This window comes from Cryptomeria japonica, chromosome 4 (genome assembly GCF_030272615.1).
Source record: "Cryptomeria japonica chromosome 4, Sugi_1.0, whole genome shotgun sequence".
NCBI classification, from domain to species: Eukaryota; Viridiplantae; Streptophyta; class Pinopsida; order Cupressales; family Cupressaceae; genus Cryptomeria; species Cryptomeria japonica.
In genome coordinates, this window is record NC_081408.1 from 464,160,820 (window position 1) to 464,184,302 (window position 23,483).

Here is a 23,483-nt window from a genome sequence, read left to right on the forward strand (position 1 = left end):
TAATGCTTTATTTCCCCATTGAGAATTGTAGTATTGATCCTGGCCAAGGTATTTAGAATCCAAGGTTGAGTGTTCCATGTGTAAACAAACATCATAGACAAGGAAGGTTCCCCTCCATTCTGATTCATATACGCATGGTCGAGGTTTATGTTGTAGTCAGTAAGCCATAGTGATCTATGATTGTATTTTTTCATAGGATCTCGTCACTTAGTGAACTTCCTATATACACACCATTAGTATTTTCCCCAAAACTTCATTGGAACAATCCACAGACAAAAAACAAAGAAAAGATATCAGGAACCATCCTAGCCACTCTAATCACTTGTGGATATCCCGGAGTAGCGTAGGAACCTAATACAAAAAGTAGTAATCTGGCCAAGTGCTTATTAGCCAAAGAAAATCTTCTTGTCAAAGGAATATGTCACCATGTCCTGTTGTAAGGAAAGATGTGTCCTTGTTAAGACGGTCAGGCATATGTGTTGCTCAGATGTTTGATTGTTAGTTGATTTGATAGTTGGTCATTTTTTTAGGTAGCTTAGATGTTGTTTTATGTCTAGCTTGATGTTTATGTACAAGGAACAATTTGATTGCAATGTTTTTGATTGATTTTGATGTTTTCTGATATTTTTGGGTTTTCTGTTTTTTGAATGTTTGTGCTTTTTCTTCAGAACATTTTCTGAATGTTTTTGTTCTTTTTTAGATTTTACAAATGTTTTTGGATTATTTCAGGATGTTTTCGGTGAATCACCAGTATTGAGAATTTACTCCCATCATTAGGTTAAAAAGGTTACCCCCATTTAGGTGTCGATGTAAAAGAAGGATGCAAGACACATGTGGCAATAACCCTGATTGTAGATTAATAACAAGTCGTCGTGGATATGATGTATGAGTGGATGCAATGAATTTGATCATAATAAGTTTGAAAGAAATGGAGCCATGGTCTTTAATAATCATGTCTATTTGCCAAGTTTTTACCACCGTACTTATCCAAGGTGCCACCTAAGTGGTTTTCACTCTTTGGATGAATGATTTTTCTTTACTATTTTCTTGCTTTTTTTTTTCCATTTTTTTGTACCTTTTTTCAGGACTTTTTTTTGAATCTTTTTGGTCTTTTTGAGACTTTACAAGCCTAATTCTCTGCATAGCTTATGTATGGAATTTTTTGAGATGCATGTTGTTGATTGGATCTACCAGTGGTTCCCCTTCTGAAGTTGCTAACTAATACACCCCAAATCCGAAGACATCGGTGATGACATATGGACCCAGCCAACTGGATTCAAATTTGCCCTGGTGTTCTTTGTTTGGTTGATTGCAAGGATTCTCTCTAAAAATAAGATCTCCTACCTCAAATGTGCGAGGCTTGACCCTATGATTATAGCTTCTACTCATGCATTGTTGATATGCCTTAAGGTGATTGTAGGCATCTTGTCACTTCTCATCAAGTAGTTCCAAGTCTTGAAGACGGGAGACACGGTACTCTTCCTCATTAATTAGATTGTGCAAGGAAACCTGGAGGGATCGTAATTCAACCTCAATAGGCAAGATAGCTTCATCTCCATAAACAAGTGATTATGGGGTTGCACCTGTAAGGGTTTGAATGTTAGTTCGATAGGCCCATAATGTGGGATTCAAATGAATGTGCCAATCACGACCGACATCATTGGTTGTCTTCTTTAAGATCCTCAATATGTTCTTGTTTGAGGCTTCTTCTTGACCATTTCCTTGTGGATAATATGGGGTGGAGAAAAGTGTTGTCTTGATAATCATTGTAATGATTAAACTTTATCATATGTTGTCATTGATGAAACACATACACACATATATGTTCATATTGCCTATTGGTATGACTTCAAAGTTGTTTATACTACAACCGGTATTCTAGAGGTTTATATCCAAGTGGTAAATGATGACAACCGGTATCTATATATGGAGACAACAGTGGATTTGCATAACTTGGCATCAACATGAGGATCCAACGAAGATTATCACAAGAGAATGAAGGATAAATGGTTTATATGTTTAACTTCAACCAGTATTGATTGTTCCAACCGGTATTCATTGATTATGTGATGAGTTATCACAAGCCATGATGAGTTATCCTTACCCACAAGATTTGGAGGTATTTTTGTGATGAGTTATGATCACTTGACCAGATACACTGCACCTAGGTAATTGTGTTATGATTTTTAGAGGCTGGCATGAAATCTAAATGTCTATATATTGACATCACCATGAATTATTTTTTTATGAGCGAAAATGATATGCTATGTGTAAAGGAGAAATGTTAAGTCATAGAGTATGTTGGTAAAGAAGTGTTAAGTGCACATAAGCGGATCTATACAAGCAATTTGTGCTACTACTAGATCACATCACCAGTTGTTTTCTAATCACTGCAATAGTCAAATCCCCTAACTGGGTAATCTCTAACAAGATTCAGTGTTCAAATCCTCTAACCAGGTGATCCGTTAGTTTGGATTCAGAAATCCTCCACCAAGGTTACTCCTTACAAGGTACTACCTTTTACAGGGTTTATCCTTTAACTAAGCTTTGGGATCTTTAACAGGATTCTCTCCTAGCAAAGTATTTTGTAGACCCTAACCGGTCAGTTATCTATTACTGCAGATAGTTAAATTGTGAATCCCATCTCACCGTGGTTTTTACCTATTTGGGTTTTCCAGGTATAAACACTTGTGTTATGGTGGATGTTTTACTTATTGTGGATGTTGTTATATCATTTTTGATTGCATGCATATTGTTTAACAAACTTGTTAAGTTTATCTACCGGTCAGTGTTTAAAGTAGTACTATTTTTGTTGTTACTGATTCACCCCCCCTCTTAGTGCTTTACAAGTCCATCAATTGGTATCAGAGCCTAACTTCTTTAAATCCTAATCACTTGGAAGGGAACCTTAAAGATACCATGGGGGATATGAGCTACTTTGAGATGGCTAGACAGCTTGAGGCTAGTATGAATGAGCTTGAAACCCTAAGGGTCAAACTAAAAGCTTCTCAAGTCAAAAGAAGAAAGCTAACTGAACAACTGCTAGAAATATCTAATAATAGTTCTTCAAATGAAGCCAATATTGATGCTTTAGCTGAGGAAGTTGAAAAACTAAACAGTGAAAATCTAAATCTAAGGAGAGAGCTAAAAGGTCTTACTATCTACACGAGTCAGGAACTAGAAGCCAGGAGAACTCCTAAAGATCTCACCAAAGAAAGAGATCATGAGATTTCCAAGATCAAGCGAAAGAATGCTACCTTAAGAGAAAATTCAATCACAAAGGATGAATGGTGATACTTCTGGACTTGTTTTCACACATCTAAAAAAGGTGAATCCTCTAGTACCAAGAGCAACACTCTTAAGAATAAATCTGCTCCTAAGGTCAAAAAGCCTACCGGTAAGAAGGTCTTTAAATCTGTTTCTTTTGTTTGCCATAAACCTGGTCACACTGTAAATGTTTGTAGAGACAAACCTAACAGAAATGCAAGCTACAATACTAATGCTAGGTATGTGTCCAAGAAATTTGAAGGTCATTGCTTCACATGCAAAATGTATGGACATAGATCAGTTGAATGCAGATATGGAGTGAATAATCCTATACCACATATGCATTCAAGGCCAAATGGCAACTGGATGAGAAATTTTGACAACCGGGTCAACATGAACTGTTATTTAGACCCTACGGCAATCGGTTTAGTCCATTTGAGATGGAAAAGGTAACAAATGTCATTTGCACCATCTGTAACAACTTTGGTCATGTGGCTATGAATTGCAGAAGAAGAACTGGGAGAGGTAATACAAGACCTTCGAGATCATCTGGTATGGCCTATCACTATCATAAACCGGGACACATGAAAAATTTATGTAGATCTAGAAAGAGAAAACCGGACAATCCTTCTAAGGATCAGAAAGGAAAGCAAAAAGTTAATGTTGAAGAAAACAGAGAATAAATGAATCAAATATGGAAGAAGAAGAGTGATGACTCACCTGGAGAAGAAATTGTTCCTTCACCAAGTGTGGAGAATCCCGCACTGGTGAACTAAGCTTTTTTTCATATGGCTAAGGGGAACTTAATGGTAAATCCACTTTCGAACCCCTTGAGATAAATGAACGGTAAGAGAATTTAAATGCATGAAATTTTGATAACTTTTTGTCAATCAGTTATCAACCGATTTTACATCTATGTATCATTAAGTGGTGTAATTAGGGTTTGTAACCCTAACGGGCAAGCATTTAATGCAGTAGGTAAAAAGGATAAAAGTGAGTTTTCACTTTTTTATTTTTACCCTAACGCATACGAGAAAGAATTGTTGAGCGCTTGCAAAGCTAAGAAAGGATTGTTAGCTGATTTTAGTCGGAGTTGCACTGTGATTTGAGTAATCAGGTTGATTTGAAGGTTGGTGAAGATTAAACTGGTGTGTCCATGAAATAAGGTATTTCTTTGAAAAATCTCGCTTCGAATCTAGTTTAACTGGAATGAAATCATCTTCTAAAATAGTAGAGAAAATGATGGTTACATCTGAACCTATGGAAGTTGTAGAAGCAGAACAAATTGTATCTTATAATGCTTTATCACAAGTTCCTAGTGGTGTTATAGTGAAAGGAGTTTTGTCCAGCTACATTGATTGCAAGATTGAGGATTTAGGATCATTATCGATATATTCTCAGGTAAAATCCCTTTGCGATGAAAACATAAAGATTCAAACAATATATTAGGGTTTATGAAAAAGGTTTTCATAACACAGCTTACTTTCTTGAAGATTTTGAAGAAGAACATATCTGAATTATTTTGAGTCGAGTTCATGGAGAAAACATGTATTTAGAAAGGACTCATACTATAACCAAGGAAGTTATTCAAGCTATAACTGGTTTTTACTCAATTGGTGAAGTACCTGTGCTAAGGCGTATTTCAAAAGAGACAGTATACGCTCTAACCGGATCAACATCTGATAAGCGTGCTTTTTCTGTCAATAACATTAGGGACCCAATGGTAAAGTTGGCAGCTATGGTTATAGGCTACCGGGTATTCTATTCTAGCAGATTAAATAGTTTTCCATCAACAATGGTGCATACTGCTTACAAGATGATAGCTGAAAAATGCTAATTATGACCTATGTGAGGCCATAAGGAGCCAATTACTGTAAAATCTTTAGTCTATCAAGAAGGACAATAGTCTAAAGTTTACATTTAGACAGTTATTAATCGGGCTATTCTTTTATTTCCAGAATTTCATACCAGGATAGGTGATCTTGAATGGTCTAAGGATCTATCGGTATATGCCCAGTTTAAGAATAGTGTCAAGGCTGTGAAGAACACCTTTTCTATTGCAATGAACAAATAATTCAATGAATTTCAGAACAAAATGAGCATGAGAGTAACATTGCCTGAGAATGTGGTAAAAAACATTGCTAAGTACATTTTTTTCACAGTTACCAGTGATTTCTGTTTGATGGAGGTAATTGAGCCTAGAAAAGAAGAAATGGAAGATATGAATTATGAGGTCAACTATGACATACTGATTGGTTATGCTAATAACCTGTTGGCATCTCCAAATGATAAAAAGAAGGCAAAATTGAATATTGTTGAAGATCAGACTGCAAAAGTTGAAACCAATATTGTTCCTACCACGAATGGTAAAGGTAAGAAGAAGAAGGTTGATCAAGCACCTTCGGTGATGAAAAATACAAGAGTGACATGGAGTCTCCTAACCAAAAAGGAACCGACAGCTAAAGTTTATAAAAAGGAGAATGCATCTAAGAAAAGAGACCAGGAACTAATTCTCCAAGAAGAATCTGAAGGTACTGACACTGAGAAAGAACCCAAGAAAATGAAAGAAATTGGTAGAGCAGCTAAGCAAGTGAAGGGAGTGCCAAAGGCAACTATGCCTTTTGATATTTTAACTTACAAACCTGAGACTACCTTTGAGAGGACAATGAAGACATTAGGAAGAAACAGATTTGATAATGTCAAAGATCATTTTGGTTCGTTCAATGAAGATGAAAAGGAGCAAATTATTCAACAGGTAATCAATTATTTGTGTCACTATAATAGATTACCTCATGATCTTTTAAAGGATATCTTTAATTCCTTGTATACTATTCTTTTGAATAAATGGGAGGAAGCAATAAAGAAAGAAAAAGAAATCATAGATGATGTATTTATACAATATTTTCCTGAGTTGTCAAAGGATGAGTTGAATGAATTGGTTGATAAGTACAAAGTTCATTTTGCTTACAAAATAAGAAGATTGAAGTTGATCAATGGAAAAGTGCAACCTGTTGAGACTGAGACTCATCAGATTGGTCGAAATATCAAACACATGGAAGATCTTATACATTCCTCCAAGGATGAGCAAGATAATTTTGATCGACCTGAAATGGATGAGGAAGAAATTGTACAAGTTGATGTTGTCTATCCTATCAAGAGAAAGGATGACACTATTGTCTAACAAGCCATACTTGTTGATGATACTCAGGATACAATTGATCTACCTGGAAACATTATTGTACCAGATATGCAGCCGCCTGAAATCACTAACTTACAGGTTACTTCAATTGAGAAACTAAAAACTCAACCAAGAGTGGACAGTCCACCAACAAAGGAACAACCTGAGAAACCCTAATCCCCACTGGTTTCACAGGACATTCAGAAGGAAGCTAATGAAAACATTGATACTCAGATCTCTGAATAGGGAACAGAGAATGGACAAGAGAAAGCAATTGTTAAGGTAACATCTTCTGAACTGGTAAAAACATTAGTCATACAACAAACTGATGAAGATGATGATGACTCATTAAGAATCTCAAGGCCTATAATTGTGGATAATATGAGTGCATATAAAATGATGAAGATTGCAACTATCATGCAATCTAGAGAATATAAGAAGAGACTTAAAGAGCAAAGAATGGAAGCTGACACCATTCAGAATGTTGTAGATATTCTATCAAGTCTACTACCGTAAATTGCTACAGGACACCTAACAAATCCTATTAGCAAACTTGGTCAATTGGTTGATGCATCTGACCAAATTAAGTCACTTGAAGAGTAGCACAAACTTATGCTCAGAAGAGTTACAAGAAGAGGCATGGAGAACAACTTATGAAAGAAATTGATACAAGGAAACTTGCTCTATCTTTTAATAAAGATTTGTTAAGAAAAGCTATTGAAACAGGAGGAAAATATTTTGCTTCTACATCTAATGTTTCATTTTTTTATTCTGATATCAATAATAGGTGAACTGAAACAGAGCAAGAGCTAGAAAAGATATGCAATGCATATGTACCACTTCAAGATTCTATTTTTGTTTTTAGCAAATCTATGGACGATTTTCACAACAAGTTGGATAACTATGATCTTGAGAAAGCAAAAAGACTTTGGTCACTGAAGGAATTGAAGAGTCTACTCACATCCCAAGTGGACATACTGCAGAGAGCCTAAAAGAATGCAAAAGCTATTTTAGCTACTCCACAAACTCGTACACTTGATTCAATGGAAGAGTTCCATACATAGATTATGTCTACACTTGAGTACACTAAGAATGTGTTGGAGATATGGAAACATGCCTTATCACAATTGAAGAGGAAATTTAATGTTATTTTCATGAGACTTGCGAACGCATGAATATTGATTCAGTTTTTCAAGTTTTTGTATATATAAAACATTTTGATACAAACTTATATATATATATATATATATATATATATATATATATATATATATATATATATATATATATATATATATATATATATATATATATATATATATATATATATATATATATATATATATATATATATATATATATATATATATATATATATATATATATATATATCTATTGTTTTTCAATTTGGCATTGTTGTCAAAGGGGGAGTAGAAATATGTATGTGTGTTTCTGAAAATTTTGTATGATGTATGTAGTATGTAGTAAGGGGGAGTATGTGTATATGTGTATATTTTTTTCTTTGTAAGCACACTTAGCGGTATTTATGAAAAATTTCTAAGTGTTGCCATCAATGCCAAAGGGGGAGATTGTTGGCTTGATGATGATTGTAATCATTAAACTTCATCATATGTTGTCATTGATGAAACACATACACACACATATATGTTCATATTGTCCACCGATGTGACTTCAAAGTTGTTTATACTACAACCGGTATTCTAGAGGTTTATATCCAACTGGTACATGGTAACAACCGGTATCTATATATAGAGACAACCAGTGGATTTGCATAACTCGGCATCAACATGAGGATCCATCAGAGATTATCATAGGATCATCAAGGATAAACGGTTTATATGTTTAACTCCAACCAGTATTGATTGTTCCAACTGGTATTCATTGATTATGTGATGAGTTATCACAAGTCGTGATGAGTTATCCTTACCGACAAGATTTGGTGATATTTTTGTGATGAGTTGTGATCACTTGACCAGATACACTACACCTAGGTAATTGTGTTATGATTTCTAGAGGACGACATGAAATTTAAATGTCTATATATTGACATCATAATGAATTATTTTATATGAGCGAAAGTGATATGCTATGTGTAAAGCAAGAAGTGTTAAGTCACAGAGTATGTTGGTAAAGAAGTGTTAAGTCACAGAGTATGTTGGTAAAGAAGTGTTAAGTGCGCAGAAGAGGATCTATACAAGCAATTTGTGCTACTACTAGATCACATCACCTATTGTTTTCTAATCACTGCAATAGTCAAATACCCTAATCGAGTAAGCTCTAACAAGCTTCATTGTTCAAATCCTCTAACCAGGTGATCCATTAGTTTGGATTCAGAAATCATCCACCGAGGTTACTCCTTATAGGGTAGTACCTTTTACAGGGCACAACTTTTAACTAAGCCTTGAGATCTTTAACAGGATTCGCTCCTAGCATAGCATTTTGTAGACCCTAACTAGTCAGTTATCTAATATTGTAGATAGTTAACTTGTGAGTCCCATCTCACCATGGTTTTTACCTATTTGGGTTTTCCGGGTATAAACACTTGTGTTATGGTGGATGTTGTTATATCATTTTTTATTGCATGCATATTGTTTAACAAACCTGTTAAGTTTATATACCAGTCAGTGTTTAAAGTAGTACTATTTTTGGTGTCACTGATTCACCCCCCTCTCAGTGCTTTACAAGTCCATCAAAAAGGTGATGGATATGAAATTTTTCATAGAGTTTCGGACATCCTAATTTTTTAAGGGAAGCTTGTTATTTGTGATGATGTACATGGGTACACCATACCTGCAGATGATGTAATTTAGGATGAATGAGGTGATCTGCTTACCGGTGACTTGGTTGAGTGGAATGGCTTCGATCCACTTTGTGAAGTATTCAGTGGCGATTATGATCAGTGGATGAAGATGGATGGATTTTACCCAAAAGGTCAAATCCCACTAACAAAAGGGCCATGGTGTTGTGATGGGTTGCAGTTCTTGCATAGGTGCATATATCAAATCTCTGTGTACTTGGCACTTCTTGCCTTTTCTGACAAAGTAATAGGAGTATTTTTCCATGGAGGGCCAATAGTATCATGTTCTCATGATCTTTTTGGCCAAGGAAGGACCAGTTGAGTGGGCCCCACAAATTCCTTCATGTTCTTCTAAATTTGTGGTCACCTCACCTTTCTCTAAACATCAGAGTAGAGTACCATCAAGACCTCATTGGTATAGGTTTCGGCAATGATTATGAATTTGGCAGATTGGTGCATGCAAGTTTTTCATTGATTATTCGATTGGTTTAGTGGAAGGATTTGATCGTGTAGGTAAGAAAAAAATACAACATACCATGGGGAATCAGGACCGATGAGTTGACATACCATCTCGAATTTCAAGATATCAAAAGTGGGGATCCAAAGTTGTTCAACTAATAACTCGTAGCATGTTGAGTTCTATGGAAGATCGAGAAGAGAGGCTATTGTAGCCATTGAATCTGCAAATCTGTTCTTCTCTCAAGGAATCTGATTGAAGGTGATAGTTGTGAATAATTCCTTGAAGCTATCAACCATTTTCTTCTAAGGCATGAGATTCTCATCCTTAGTTTGGTAATCATCATTAACTTGTCGGATGACCAACTCTAAATCACCATATACTTGTAGCTCCTTTAAGTTCCATTGTATGGCCATCCTTAGTCCTGTGATCAAGGCCTCATATTCTTCTATGCTGTTTGTGCATGGGAATGTGAGCCTGTATGATTTTGGAATGCTATCACCTTAAGGTGTGATAAAAATAATGCCAGCTCCTGAACTATGCCTAGTGTATGACCCATGAAAATATACCTTCCATTGTTGTGTTGGAACAACCATGAAGATCTCATCTAGAAAATTTGAGATGAGAGGATTGTCTCCTATGAGTGGCGCTTTAGCCAACTGATCTACAATGACTTTCCTTTTGATTGCTTTATGGTCCACATATTCTATGTCAAACTTACTAAGGATCATAACCCACTTTTCCAAGTGGCCTGTTAGTGCTAATTTACTGAGTAAATACTTGAGTGGGTCTATCTTAGCGATGAGTTATGTCTTATGCGTCAGCATGTAGTGCCTCAATTTGGTCGTTGTCAAAATTATTGCAAGACAAGCTCATTCAATAGGTGTATAATTGAGTTCATACCCTAGTAGTGTCCTAGAGATGTAGTATACTGCACATTCTTTTTCCTTCTATATTTTGTTGTGCTAGTAATACCCCTAAGGTTGTAGCCATAGTTGATATGTATAATAACAAGGGCATGTCTGGAGATGGTGGTGTCAGCAATGATGGTGTCATAAGGTAGTCCTTAAGTTGTTGGAATGCTTGGTAGCAATTCTCTTCCCATTTGAAGCGGACATTCTTGTTGGCATTATGGATGAACTGATTATGTGTCACATTGATGTTTTATCATTGATGTCAACACTAGGTGTTATGGTTGGTTACTGACAGACAAGTTTTGATTACCGATAGAAGATCTAGTGTTACCAGCAAAAGGGACTATCTCTTGGACACTTCTAGCATGTTTGGATCAATGGAGTATGTTTGATTTTATGTGTTACATGTTCCTGGAGTATGTATTGGTTAGTTATTATTGACTTGGTGATTGATGCTATCATACACTCTTATAAACCCTTACCAGCATGGGTTTAAGGTTTTACCGGCAGAGCTTTTATTGAGAATCTTGGACATGATGCATAAGCGGTGTTGGTGCGGCTTCTAGATGGATTTCAGGATGCTGAAGATGTTCTTTGATCGCGTCTCAACTAATTGAAGACATCACTTTGGCATGTTGTACCCAAATTAGGTTTGGTACCTATCTAGGTTATGGATCGGTATCATGTTAATGTGTTCTCTACACATTACTGGGATGATTTATGGATTGGTTATTGTTGTTTTGGTCTCAAGCCGACATGGCATATCATTGTAAAATGGATATATGTAATGATCTTATTGTAATATATTTTAGGTAGCCGACCTAATTGGTTTAGGCCTTAGGGTTGGTATAAATTGATGTAAGATCTCATTGTAGTTCATGGTATGGGAATGAAAATATAATATCATATGCGAAGGAGTTTTGGTCAATCATTGAGCATCGAATTGGGTTTAAAGAAGAGGTCAAAGGCCTCTAGTATTGAGCTTAACCAGAACTATAATCAGGCATGGTAGATTCTATCTCTGTAGTTCATTCTTTTGGATTGATGTCCAATTATCTCAAGGTGGTTATAACCTCTCTGTAGTCAATGATACTTTTTTGTAATGAAAAGTATGCTCTAGGAAGTGTGTGTTCCTGCATGTGCAGGCCCCTCATTGTATCACATACTTTCTGCAGAAGTATCATCTGACTGTGGGTAGGCTTCCCACCGTGGTTTTTCCATTTCTAGGTTTTCCACGTACAAATCATGGTGTTATGTGGTATGGTTGCATTGTGTTGATTATATGTTTTATTGTTAAGTTGTATTGTTTACCGGTATCTATTTCTGCTATTCTAGTACTTAATGTTTATATACTTTGGTTAAAGGTTATTAAGTGGTTTGATTGATATAATTTGTTAACAAATTATTCACCCCCCCCCCTCTCAGTTGTTCACTGATTATCCTAACAATTCTTATGTAGCAGATGTGTGAATGGATGACATTTATCAGCCAATTGTTCAATGAACCGATGGATTCACTATAGCCTCCCTTGTAATGTTCTCAGATAACTGATGTTCTTAGGCGGTGGCATCTCCATGATTGTCTTTACTTTGGCAGGATCAACCTCAATTCCTTTGTTTGAGACAATATATCCTAGGAGCTTTCTATAAATCACTGCAACGACACACTTCTTTGGATTGAGGCAAACATTATATTGTTCCAATCTAGTGAAGATTTTGTCCAGTACTACAAGGTGACTCTCTCTTGTTAATGATTTAGCTAATAAATCAACCACATAGTCTTCCATTAGTGTATGCATCATGTCATGGAAGATGGTAGTCATTTCCCTTTGATATGTAGCTCCTGTATTTTTGAGACCAAATAGCATCACATTCTAACAATATGTTCACCACGAGCATGTGAAAGCATTTTTGTGTTGATCTTTTGGAGTGATCTTAATCTGGTTGTATTCTGAGAACCCATCCATGAGAGATAGCATCACATGCCCTGCTATTAGGTCCATAATCATATCAATGTTGGCTAGAGGGATGTTATCCTTAGGACATGCCTTATTTAGATCTTTGAAGTCTATATAGATACAGATGCCCCCAGTCAGTTTTTCCACTAGTACAATGTTCGAGATCAATTTTGCATAGTCAATTGGTCTAATGAAACCAACATCTAATAGCTTTTTGAGTTCATCTTTCACTAAGAGTGTGATCTGAGGATGCATTTTCCCGAGCTTTTGTTTCACTATTTTTGCTCCTTCTACTATTGTCAAGTGATGCTTCACTAGATCTAGATCTAGTCCTAGAATGTCTGCATACATCCATGCAAAATTGATTTGTCTTTTTTGAAATAACTTTGCAAAATTAGGATCCTCCTCTGGAGTTAATGATTCTGCTAGGTGTATCATATGGGGATTTTCTAGTGTTCCCCGATTTTTTTTCTTTTGTTTCCTCCACAAGGATAGTTGATCATTCCTGAGTTGTGTTAAAGGGGATAATGTCAAACCTTTCATCCTCAGGCACCTCAGAGAGGTTTTCACCTTTGGATGCATCATTTGTTTTTACTTTTTTTGGATCTAAAAGTGTCGCCATGCAATTTTCACTTGAAGATCCTATTTTGATTGTAATATTTTTGCAACTGGAAGGTTTGGCATTCTCTCCAAAGTAAGTTGCACTATTTAGTTCAATAGCATGCCCAACCTTGTGATCCCCACTTGGTATGGCATCCCATAATTTGAGGATGTCTATTATCGCCTCATCATTTTAGAGGATGTCAGGGCATGGGGGATTTTGCTAGTCCCAATCAATGAGTTTAGGGTGGATGATTGGCAATACTTCATCGATTAGGTTGAGTTTATATGACATATTAGTTATGGTTAGGATGGAGGTATTGAGGTCATCATCAGTACTCTCTTCTTTGTAATCGGTCTTGGGAGGTGACCTATCTCTCCTAGAAGTATCCTCAATATCCAAATCCCAAAAGGTTTTGATCCATGCCTTTCCTTCAACTCCTTTATCTTCAAAAGTATTAAGAGAATCCTCTTCAGATTCATGTGAAGCTAAAGAACCCCATTCATATTCATGTGAATCCATCTCAAAATCACTTTGTAGAACTTTGTCACTGTATATTATAAGGATGTCTACAGGTGAAAAAGGTTTGTTGATAATGGTTGTAGATGTTGTATCTGATAGGGTAACCTGGAAGTGATTGACTTTTGTGCAACATAACCCTTTTGCTTGTTTGCTGCATGTAAGGAATTTTATTAAGAAGTGCTTACGTGACTTGGTTTTTCCTATGTCGTAGGTTTTTTTGTAATGGACATCAGCCTAATTCTAGGAGTGATGGACTTAGAAGTTGGCTAATTTTGTGTCCTTGTAAGCTTGAGCTTAGAAGATCCCCTTGAACTAGAATTGAATCTGAGTCCTTTTATATCTCTTAGTTTTAACAAGGGTTGTAATGACTCTTGTACAACTTTCCTGTGGGATCCTAATGCACTATTACCATCATAGTCCATCTTTTGCATCATGGTAAAACCTTTGTTACAGTTCTCTTTAGAGATCTTGATTTAATGATTACCTTTGTCTAAAGGGTATTTGTAAATCCATCCTACCAAGTCTTCATCAGTAGTTTCTTGTTCTTGTGATTTTCCTGGAGTGAATCTATAGAGTGTATTGGTATTTGTTGCAACAATTGGCTTGAGTGAAATTTGTGGTTTTCCATGAGTCCTAGGTGAGAGGGGTAGTTGGCTAGCACAAAAAAGTTGGCTAATGTTATATTCTCTAGGGCCTTCATCCTTTACCTTCATCTTTAGCTTGTCCTCTTTGGGTGTAGGGATTTGTGTACTGGTGAGAGAAGCTGGGTAGACATAGGATGCCGAGGTGGTGGCTTCTCTTTTATTGGGTACCATGATACTAGTTGATTCCTTATATTATTGCAAAAGGCAAATGCGTTAGCATCACTAAGGATAGCTATCTCCAATATTTTATGTGGGAATTTGATGTACTGATGGTAAGTGGATGGCACTTCTTGCATGGCATGAATCCATGGTCTGCCCAATAGGAGATTGTATGGAAGAGCGAGGTCTAGGACTTGACAAACCACATCCTTCACCACAAGTCCTACTTTCATCGATAGAGTAATGCACAATTTAAAGGAGCATTTTGCATCGTCATAGGCCTTGATGGTGATCCTCTTTTGGCATCAATTTCTCCTTCTGCATATCTCAATGTTGTTATTAATTGCAAGGTACAAATGTTAAGGCCAACTCCATTGTCAATCAACACTCGCTTGATTCAGTGTTTATGTATGAATCCCTCAATGTGAAGAGGGGCATTATGAGGTTGTTGAATGGATGCATCATCATTCTCGGCGAAAGTAAGACATGGTGATGATTTAAGACTTCCAGTCATGTCTTTAAATTGATCCGTGTTTAGGTTGGATGGAACTGATGCTTCTTGGAGAGCTTAGTCCAATATAGTTTTGTATGAGGGTGATAGGCGCAAAAGATCTAGTATGGAAATGAGTTTTGGTATCTTATCTAATTAGCCCACAAGGTTATATTGTTTGGGCATGTATGCCACTCTTGACAGTGCTCCCAGTAAGATAAGCTTGCTTCAACAGGTAACAACTTTGCATTTGGGATTTTTACCCTTGATTGTAATGGTTGAAACTTGTTCATTAGCATCATAAAGATTATTGACGGTATAGGTATATGGTGTGCATGTATATTTTGTCATGCTATCTTGGTTCTTACCTTTATGGGAGGAGCCCCCTTTCTCATATGATGGGAGTGGATTCTTGAACATGGTGTGATCTATATTGGCAATTTTTGCAGTGTGGTCGTTGAATTCTATGTCACCTCGATCAATGAGTTCTTATATGATGTCTTTTAATCGATGGCAATTGTTCATTTTGTGCCCTCTTCACTTGTGCAATTCATAATATTCATTATCTCTCCACAATGGAGGTTTAACTTGTGATTCATAGTTTGATGTTTTAGGCAATGTGATAATATTGGAAGATATGAGTTGCTAAAACACCATTTCAAGAGGTTCTCCAAAGGGTGTATATGTTCGGTTTGGTTTGTAGGTAGAGTACTTGTTCTTAGGTGCCTCTTGATGTGTGTTGGGAGCCTGATTTCCTTGATTGTTTGGGGGATTACCTTGGTTGGTATTGTTGTTATTACAATTATCATCTTTCTCGACTATTTTGACTATTGGTTGGGCGATCTTGACAGTCTTGTGTCTACAATACCATCGATAATGATGTTTTTTTTCTTGGACCAAAACTTGTGTTTGTCACTATTATATGCTAGTTGTGGACCATCCTTGTTGTCTTTATATATTTTGACAAGTCCCTTCTTCATAAGGTCTTTCTCGATTTTGATTCCTTGGGCTATCACGTCTTTAAAGGACTCCAAACATTTGACTTCCAAGTGAAATTCCATCTCTTCATTTCAGTTTCAAATGAACATTTCAACTAATTGCTCCTCAAGTATGGGGAAGGAACATCTGCTAGAAAGGTGTCTCCATCTCTACAAGAATGTTGAGAATAACTCTCCAATATTTTGTTTACTATAGCATAAATCAGCCATGGAGACATCACGTTCTATGTTGTGTGCATGATGAATGACAAATTCGTGTACTAAGTCATCAAATGTCCTAATTTTGTTGGGCATGCATGAAAACTTTTGCATGGTCGATCCTCCTAGGGTTTGAGGAAAGAAGTGCATTAAGTATGTTTCATCATATGAAACCTCTAAGCAAGCAGAGTATAATTCTCTCACATGGTCTCTTGGATCTCTCTTTCCTTTGTATTTGTCAAATTATGGAGTCTTGAAATTTCGGGGGAAAGGATGCATGATCATGCTCTTATCAAATGGATAGGGACAAATATCTTCAGGAGCATATCTCTTTTGTGTCCTCCCTATATTGAATTTTTGGGTGATGTCTTGTATTTTTTGTCTCAACATATCCATTTCTGTAGGAGGATGTGGAATTTTACCTTGGTGATATTGGTTGTCATCGTAATGGTGGGTATTCCTCGACCTCCTCTCATTTCTCTCTTTTCAATGACTATGTTGGGCTTGTTTTGTTATGTCCCTTAGTTGTGATACATCAAATTCAGCATGGAGTTTTTCTCCCTCTTGAGCAAGTCTTAGGAAATGGGCGTGATTATCCCCCTTGAGAATCTCATCAAAGAATTTATTAAATCTGGGGTCATGTGTTGCTCGTTCAATTTCCTCTTGTTGGGGAGTATCTGGGTCTTCTCCCCCTACAAATTATTCATGATGAAAGGGTTTGACATATTCTTCTTCTTTCAATTCTTGATGTATTTCATTTTACCTGTGTTTCTGACTCTGAGACCTAGTCTTAGCCATGTTGAAGTTTGTGTTTTGGAAATGAAATGAATGAAAAGTGGGTGGTTGATCCCCTCTTATAATTTAAAGAGTTTATAATGGTGATGATTTGAGTTGAAACATTTGGTAGATGAGTGATCTCATTCACTTAAAGGTGGATGTTAATAAATTTCTCTTTGGGATTGCTTGCTTGGTGTTCAACACTTGTGAGATGAGGTGTAGCAAGGTTTGTGTTTATAAATCATAAGCTACCTAACTATGACATAATGCACTCAAAAGCTAGTTTTAACTTATCTATGATGCTTAGTAATGCCCCTTAGGATTATTGATCCTAGATGTAGAGACACACTTAGAGATTTTTTTTTTATTGGTGTGATGAGCAATATCTGAATGAACTAAGATCAAGACCTCTTTGTGTTGAGAGTTGAATGGATTTTTTATGTTTTGGCTGTTAGTTTTTGGAATTGAATGTAAACCTTGGAATTAGGAGTTTGATGATTGATTTTGAATGATTTGAGAAAATGATGAAGAGGAAGTGTGGAACTTTGAAATATCTAATGAGTGATTGTGGGTTGTGATACGTAAGATGGTGGATGAGATGTCGAAAGAAGATGAGTTGATGAAAGACTACCTTAGATGGGAAATGGTGCAGTCACCGGTTAGGAGGGACCTCAAAGAGATCAATCCGGATCGGGCAGAAAGAATAAACACAACGAAAACAAGAGGATATGATGGAGGCAATGCAGAACTGAATGAATTATATCATGAAAACTGATTACAGATAACCAGTAACATCTGAATACAAGATTTGGCTCACTGGCTTGCTACATACATGCTCAACAACTCCGGGCCTCTAAATTTTTAAGATCTATCTCTATATTCTATATCCCCTTTTTTTCTAATTCTCAATTACAATGATTTATGCAATCCAAAGGGATTTGGTCGACCAAAAGGGATCAAATGCCGAAGAACAAGATCAAATGTGTAAAACCAACAGGTCGGTCCCCACCAAAGAGATTCCTCTGGAAAATCCAAAGGATGATGTGTGGATCAAAGGGAAGGTCAGCCAAACGCCAATGAACATCAGAATCAACAAACTGGGCTTCGCAAGCTATGAAAAGGATCTGGTAGATTCACCAATGCAAATAGGTCCAAGTGGTTTCAGTGCCAGAAAACTATCTCGGAATCCGAAATCAATAACTTGCTAGAAAATGATCCAAATGCTTAGCGGTTTATGAATAAGGAAGATGACCATGTCCTTAAGAAAAATCTAACTCCACAAGATTCGGTGAGCCAACGTAAGAAAATACAGAAAGAAATGCTGAAACTACAAAACAAAAAAACAAAAAAAAAATATTTTTGGTTGATGCAAGATTGTCGAGAACCGGGGATGCTCCTGATCAAGAAATGTCTCAATTGGTGATTCCTTTTTGAGGTAGATATGACAATGAGATTTTACCACTTCTATTGAGAGATTGGGACAAGGAGGATCTTTGTTGGCATGAGTATTCAAAGATTCTTCATCAAACTCATGCCCATGACCATGTAGATAATCATGAAAATGGTGAAGGAATGTTTGATGTTTGAAAAAGAGTTTGCAGTTTATGTAGAGAAATTTTATCTTCTTTAAGATCTATTTTTAGCTAGGTTTCATCTTTTTGAATCGGCATTGAATAGACTTCTTGATGTGTTTGAGGGACTTGATGATATGATGCATTTGCAATTTTTGTGGTGATTTGTTTTAATAAGTTGAAGGTATGCACTTGTTTTGAATATTTAATTGCTTTGACCAGAAAACATGTCAAGCAAATAAACACCTCTTTTATTGGTAACTTTAAATTGAATTTGATGAAATGTGTATGTTCTAGGATATTTTCAAATCCCGTTTGTTTTTCACTGGTTTTTGAACAATTGAATACAAATAAGTTAGACTCTTTTATTTGTCAAAAGGTCATTCATAATATCATAGCCCACATCTCGATACTTCGTTAGCTCAAATAGCCTTGTGACACCCAAGGGTATGCTTATTTTTTTGTCTTTTGCCGGAAGTTGAACCAAAGAGAATTTCTCCTCAATTGGATCATTTTTCTGGGAGATGTATGGTGAGTGTCTTGGGGGTAGATTCTTCCCCACCCTTGCACTATGATATTACAAATGTTTGGATAACTGACTTAGTTTGGCCTTTATGCTTAAGGTTCATAGTAAGGGTTCTATTTGGTGCGTCAATGATAATCTCCCTTAAGAGGCTTCCCAACCTTTAGAACAAAGGCTTTACATATCTTAAGGATACTAGGGGAAGGTTATCAATGCACACTATCGTTGGATGTGATTTTTATCACAATCCACATTTTATTATAGTGGATTGCAATACTTCGCATTAGTCGCTCCCCTCTCACTGGCCTTATGGGCTTCTCGGGAGGACAGGCCTACTAAAGCATTTGTCCTAGTTTGCAAAAAATGAAAGTGATTCTAGTGTTTTGATCACCCGATTCAAGGGAGAGCATAGGTCTATAACAAAGACAAAGTAGATATGGTTTGTTCTTTTTATTTCATCATTGCAATGTGATCTAATTGCTACTTGGAGATGCTGCTCCAACAAACATGGTGTTCTTTTTAACCAAGATAGCAAAATGAAGTGTTCTTTTTAACCAAAATCGCAGTGCTTTGAACTTTGAAAACTTTGGAAAAAACCTTGCAAGAATGGAAATATGGCTTGTTCTTTATACCTTGCAAAATGAAATATGAGTTGTTCTTTTTAGATTGCACCAAGATAAGTGTGATATGCTTGCAAAAATAAAGGTTGTGTTTGTCGTTATTTTTTAACCTTTTGTAAGAAATGAAAGATGAGTTCTTTTTAAGCACCAAAGAAAAATGAAATTCTTTTTAGAGAGCACCAAAAGAAATGTGTGATTCTTTTTAAACCCTTTGCAAAATGAAAGATGAGTTATTTTTAGGCCTTTTGTAAAAAAAAAACCTTGAAACAAAAGTCAATTGAACTTAATCTAATTTCCTTGAGCTTGCAAGAAACATGAGCACCTGTAAAACCTTTGAAAAATGAGTCAACATTGTGGGCTCACAAGCATAGAAATTTCTTTTTTTATATATAAATTTAGCTCTCTTCCTGTGACAAAAGCGCTACTCTGGTGAAATAGAAGTGCTATTCTGGTGAAAACAAAAGCGCTAAAATGAAGAGCAAAAGCGCTATAATAAGTGACAAAAGTGCTAATACAAATCAAAAGTGCTAAAATAATTAATAGAAGCGCTAAACCTGTAGGTAGATATTAGGATGGGAATTTGCAAAAGCGCTAAAACTCAGAAGAGAGGCGCTAAACTGCATACTGAAAGTGCTAAAACGTGATATGTGCATGGAAAATCTGCAAGTTCAAAAAAATTTCGTTAAAATTTTAACTTCTTAGTGTTGATGATGGGACTCACGCCCCGTGGTGGGTGCGAAAATGATGTACATGAAAGGGGAACAAGCCAAAAACAAAGCTCAAGTGGTCAGTATGTTAGTCTCAACCAAAACCAAAACCAATAGAACTTATAACCTTCAAATGTTTATCAAAAGAGAATAAAAATTCATACAAATAGAAGCAAAACAAATGAAAATAAGGGATAAGAGATTCCCTAAGATGCTCCCATGATTCTCTTGTTGCCTCTCCCTTGTTCTTCTCCTCTCCAAGATCCAAAGCTTGCTTGAGTGTAGCCCTCAATTTTTAGCATGTAGCCATGGAGGCCAAATGAAGGATTGAATGTGGTTGAAAATGTAGTTCTATTTCTATGCAAATGCAAAAACTAGAATTGTTATGATAAAGCTAAGTCAAATTCTTATGCAACTATAGTAACAATGCTCTCAAAACACCTTTTTTTTTGCTTGAGGATGAGGGTTCCGTTTATAGGAAAAATGGTTGATCAAATGGTCAAGATTGATCTGGCTTAGAAAGGGCTAGGATTGTATGAGAGAGGCATGATCCTCAATCCATGTTTGCAACTTGTTAGCCCCAAGTTTCGATCCCATTGAAAAGCATCAAAGTCCTATTAAATATTTTGAAATCAGGTTGGCGGGTATGTTCTCTTAAACTATTGACTTGTCGCCCTAGTTAGCATTAAATTAAGTCATTGATTGATGGGGCTAATTCCATTCAAGAAACCAACCCTAGATTCTTGCTACACTGTTCAGCCGGTAATTTGTAAACGGGGAATAAATCCTTGTTGGTCCATGCCAATTTTCTTAAGGATTTAATCAAAGGTGGGTTTCGAACCCTGTGGAACCACTCAAATTACTTGGCCATTCCAAGGTTTCTCTCGGGAGGGAACTCGACACTTGGAAAAATGTGTTCTTTGGTCTGGTCAAGTCTTCAATCATGTTGCAGAGAATTGGATACTCAGCCCTTGGTGAGCCCCACTTTTCCAGTTGGATGAGCTCTGAGTCTTGCGGGTGTGAGATGTGTGGGACCACTCGAGACTTGGTGGGAATGTCTTTTCCACTCTAGTGAATCTTGATCAAATGAAAGACATGTGATGTGTGTTGAATGGAGACCGAGTTGGCAGCTCGGCAATTGGGGAGATGCCCAAGATAACTTCAGCAAGCCTCAAGTTTTGTTCAGCGTTAAGAATGTGGAATCTTTTCAAACTTGGAACCCGTGGAAGAGGAAAAGTGATACCCGATCAATAAAAATGCTAAAAATGTCGATGTTTGAAGTATGCATCTCAACAGGTGTTAGAAAAGAAGGTATTTGGAGGATATTTCACACGCGTTTGAGGGAATAAAACTATAGAAAGCTGATTTTTCATAATCATGTTATATGTGTGAAGCCAAAGCTATGATGATTGATATATATCGAAGCTTGTAGGGATGGTAGGGATGTTCTTAAATATAGATGTGTAAGGATGAATAAGTCATTAATTCATATGACTAAATTGGCTGAAGATATAACTTCAGAAATGTTTACAGTTATGTTAAAGCCTTGTGAGAAATGAATCATGTCGTAGAAGAGGTGTCGAAGTCCTAAAAGAAATCCTATGAGAAATCCATCGTATAACCAAAGGGGTACTTAAAATGCACTAGACCATCATGGAGGAACAAGATGATCAATGTGAACATGCAACACTGTTTTACAGTTTGCATTTGACTACATTTCCTCTAGCGGCAAAATTTTCCCTTTGGATGCAGAAGTATAGAGAGACAATGAAATATGTGAACACTGAGGAATTGGTTTGGTAGAACCGCTAACCCAAACTCTCAAAGTTCTCCCCTACTGGGATGAGTAATAAGATCCACTCGAGCTAGTATCTTCTGCATCAATAACCACCCATGGTCAGTGGTGACGTGGTTGGTGTGATGGTTAGTTCTTGTTGATGCTCTTTGATCTAGACATGATTGATACCATCCATGACCATCCAGATGATTACACCTCAGGACAAAATAGAGACAACCGGATCCATTCGGTTACTTTTAAAAGAAAAGGCTAATTAGAAGAGTAAGTTGGACACATGTAAACAGCCTGAGGCTTGTTGCATTTCTTACCACTATAAAAGGAATACTAGGGTTGTTATAGGGGTTCTAAAATTTCTCATTTTCTGGGTAGGTATAATAGGGTTGTGTATATTCTAATGCTTGAATGATTCCTCAGGGAATGAATGTACAAATTTCTCAGTAATTTCAGTTAGTTCATGAGTATATTGTTAATTTGTTGCAAAAATTGTCTCCATTTGTACTTTTAGATTTCATATGAATCAAAATGTTAAGAATGTTTTGATTTGTCTTTATTTTTTCCTATCAATGTGTAATCATATGTATGGGTTTCCTTCAAGGAAGGAATTAAAGTCTATGTGCAAATTACAATGACTCAGGGAAATATATTATGGATTAACAAGAATGGTTTATGTAACATCAAAAGGAGTTGCATTAATGTAAGACATTACTGTTTGAAAGGCTCACTAATCTGAAGTAATTTTACTGTTTGAATTTGAATTCGTAACCTTGAAATTGACTCAATGCCCTAGGATACACACTAACATATTGAATTATTCAGGATTTGATTTAGAAACATATCTAAATCAAATTAGTCTTCCTTTTGACCTTTTCTCTTTATAAGTTATTTTAAATTATCTATTCTCAGATTTTCTCAAAGACAAAATGAGTGGAATTATGCTTAAATCTAAGGTGATGCATAAAGTTTCTTATGAATCTGAGAAGAGTCCATCTTTCATAAGCCTGTAGGTTGTGATGTTGTAAAGTTATTATAAATGCAAGCCCAAAGTAGGAACACCCTCCTAAGTATGATGGAGCTCGAAGTGAAGAAGGTTGTGAGAGCCTTGTTACTGTTGGGTTTTCTTGTCCTTAGTTTGTTGACAGTGTAAATTTGTGTGACCTAGGAATTCAATCCCATAGCCTAGGGTTTTTTAATTTCTCCTAGGATTAAGGATAACAAGAAAAAACACCAACAAGATGGCGACTCTGCTGGGGACTGCTTAGAATTTTTGGTTAAAAATGGATTTAG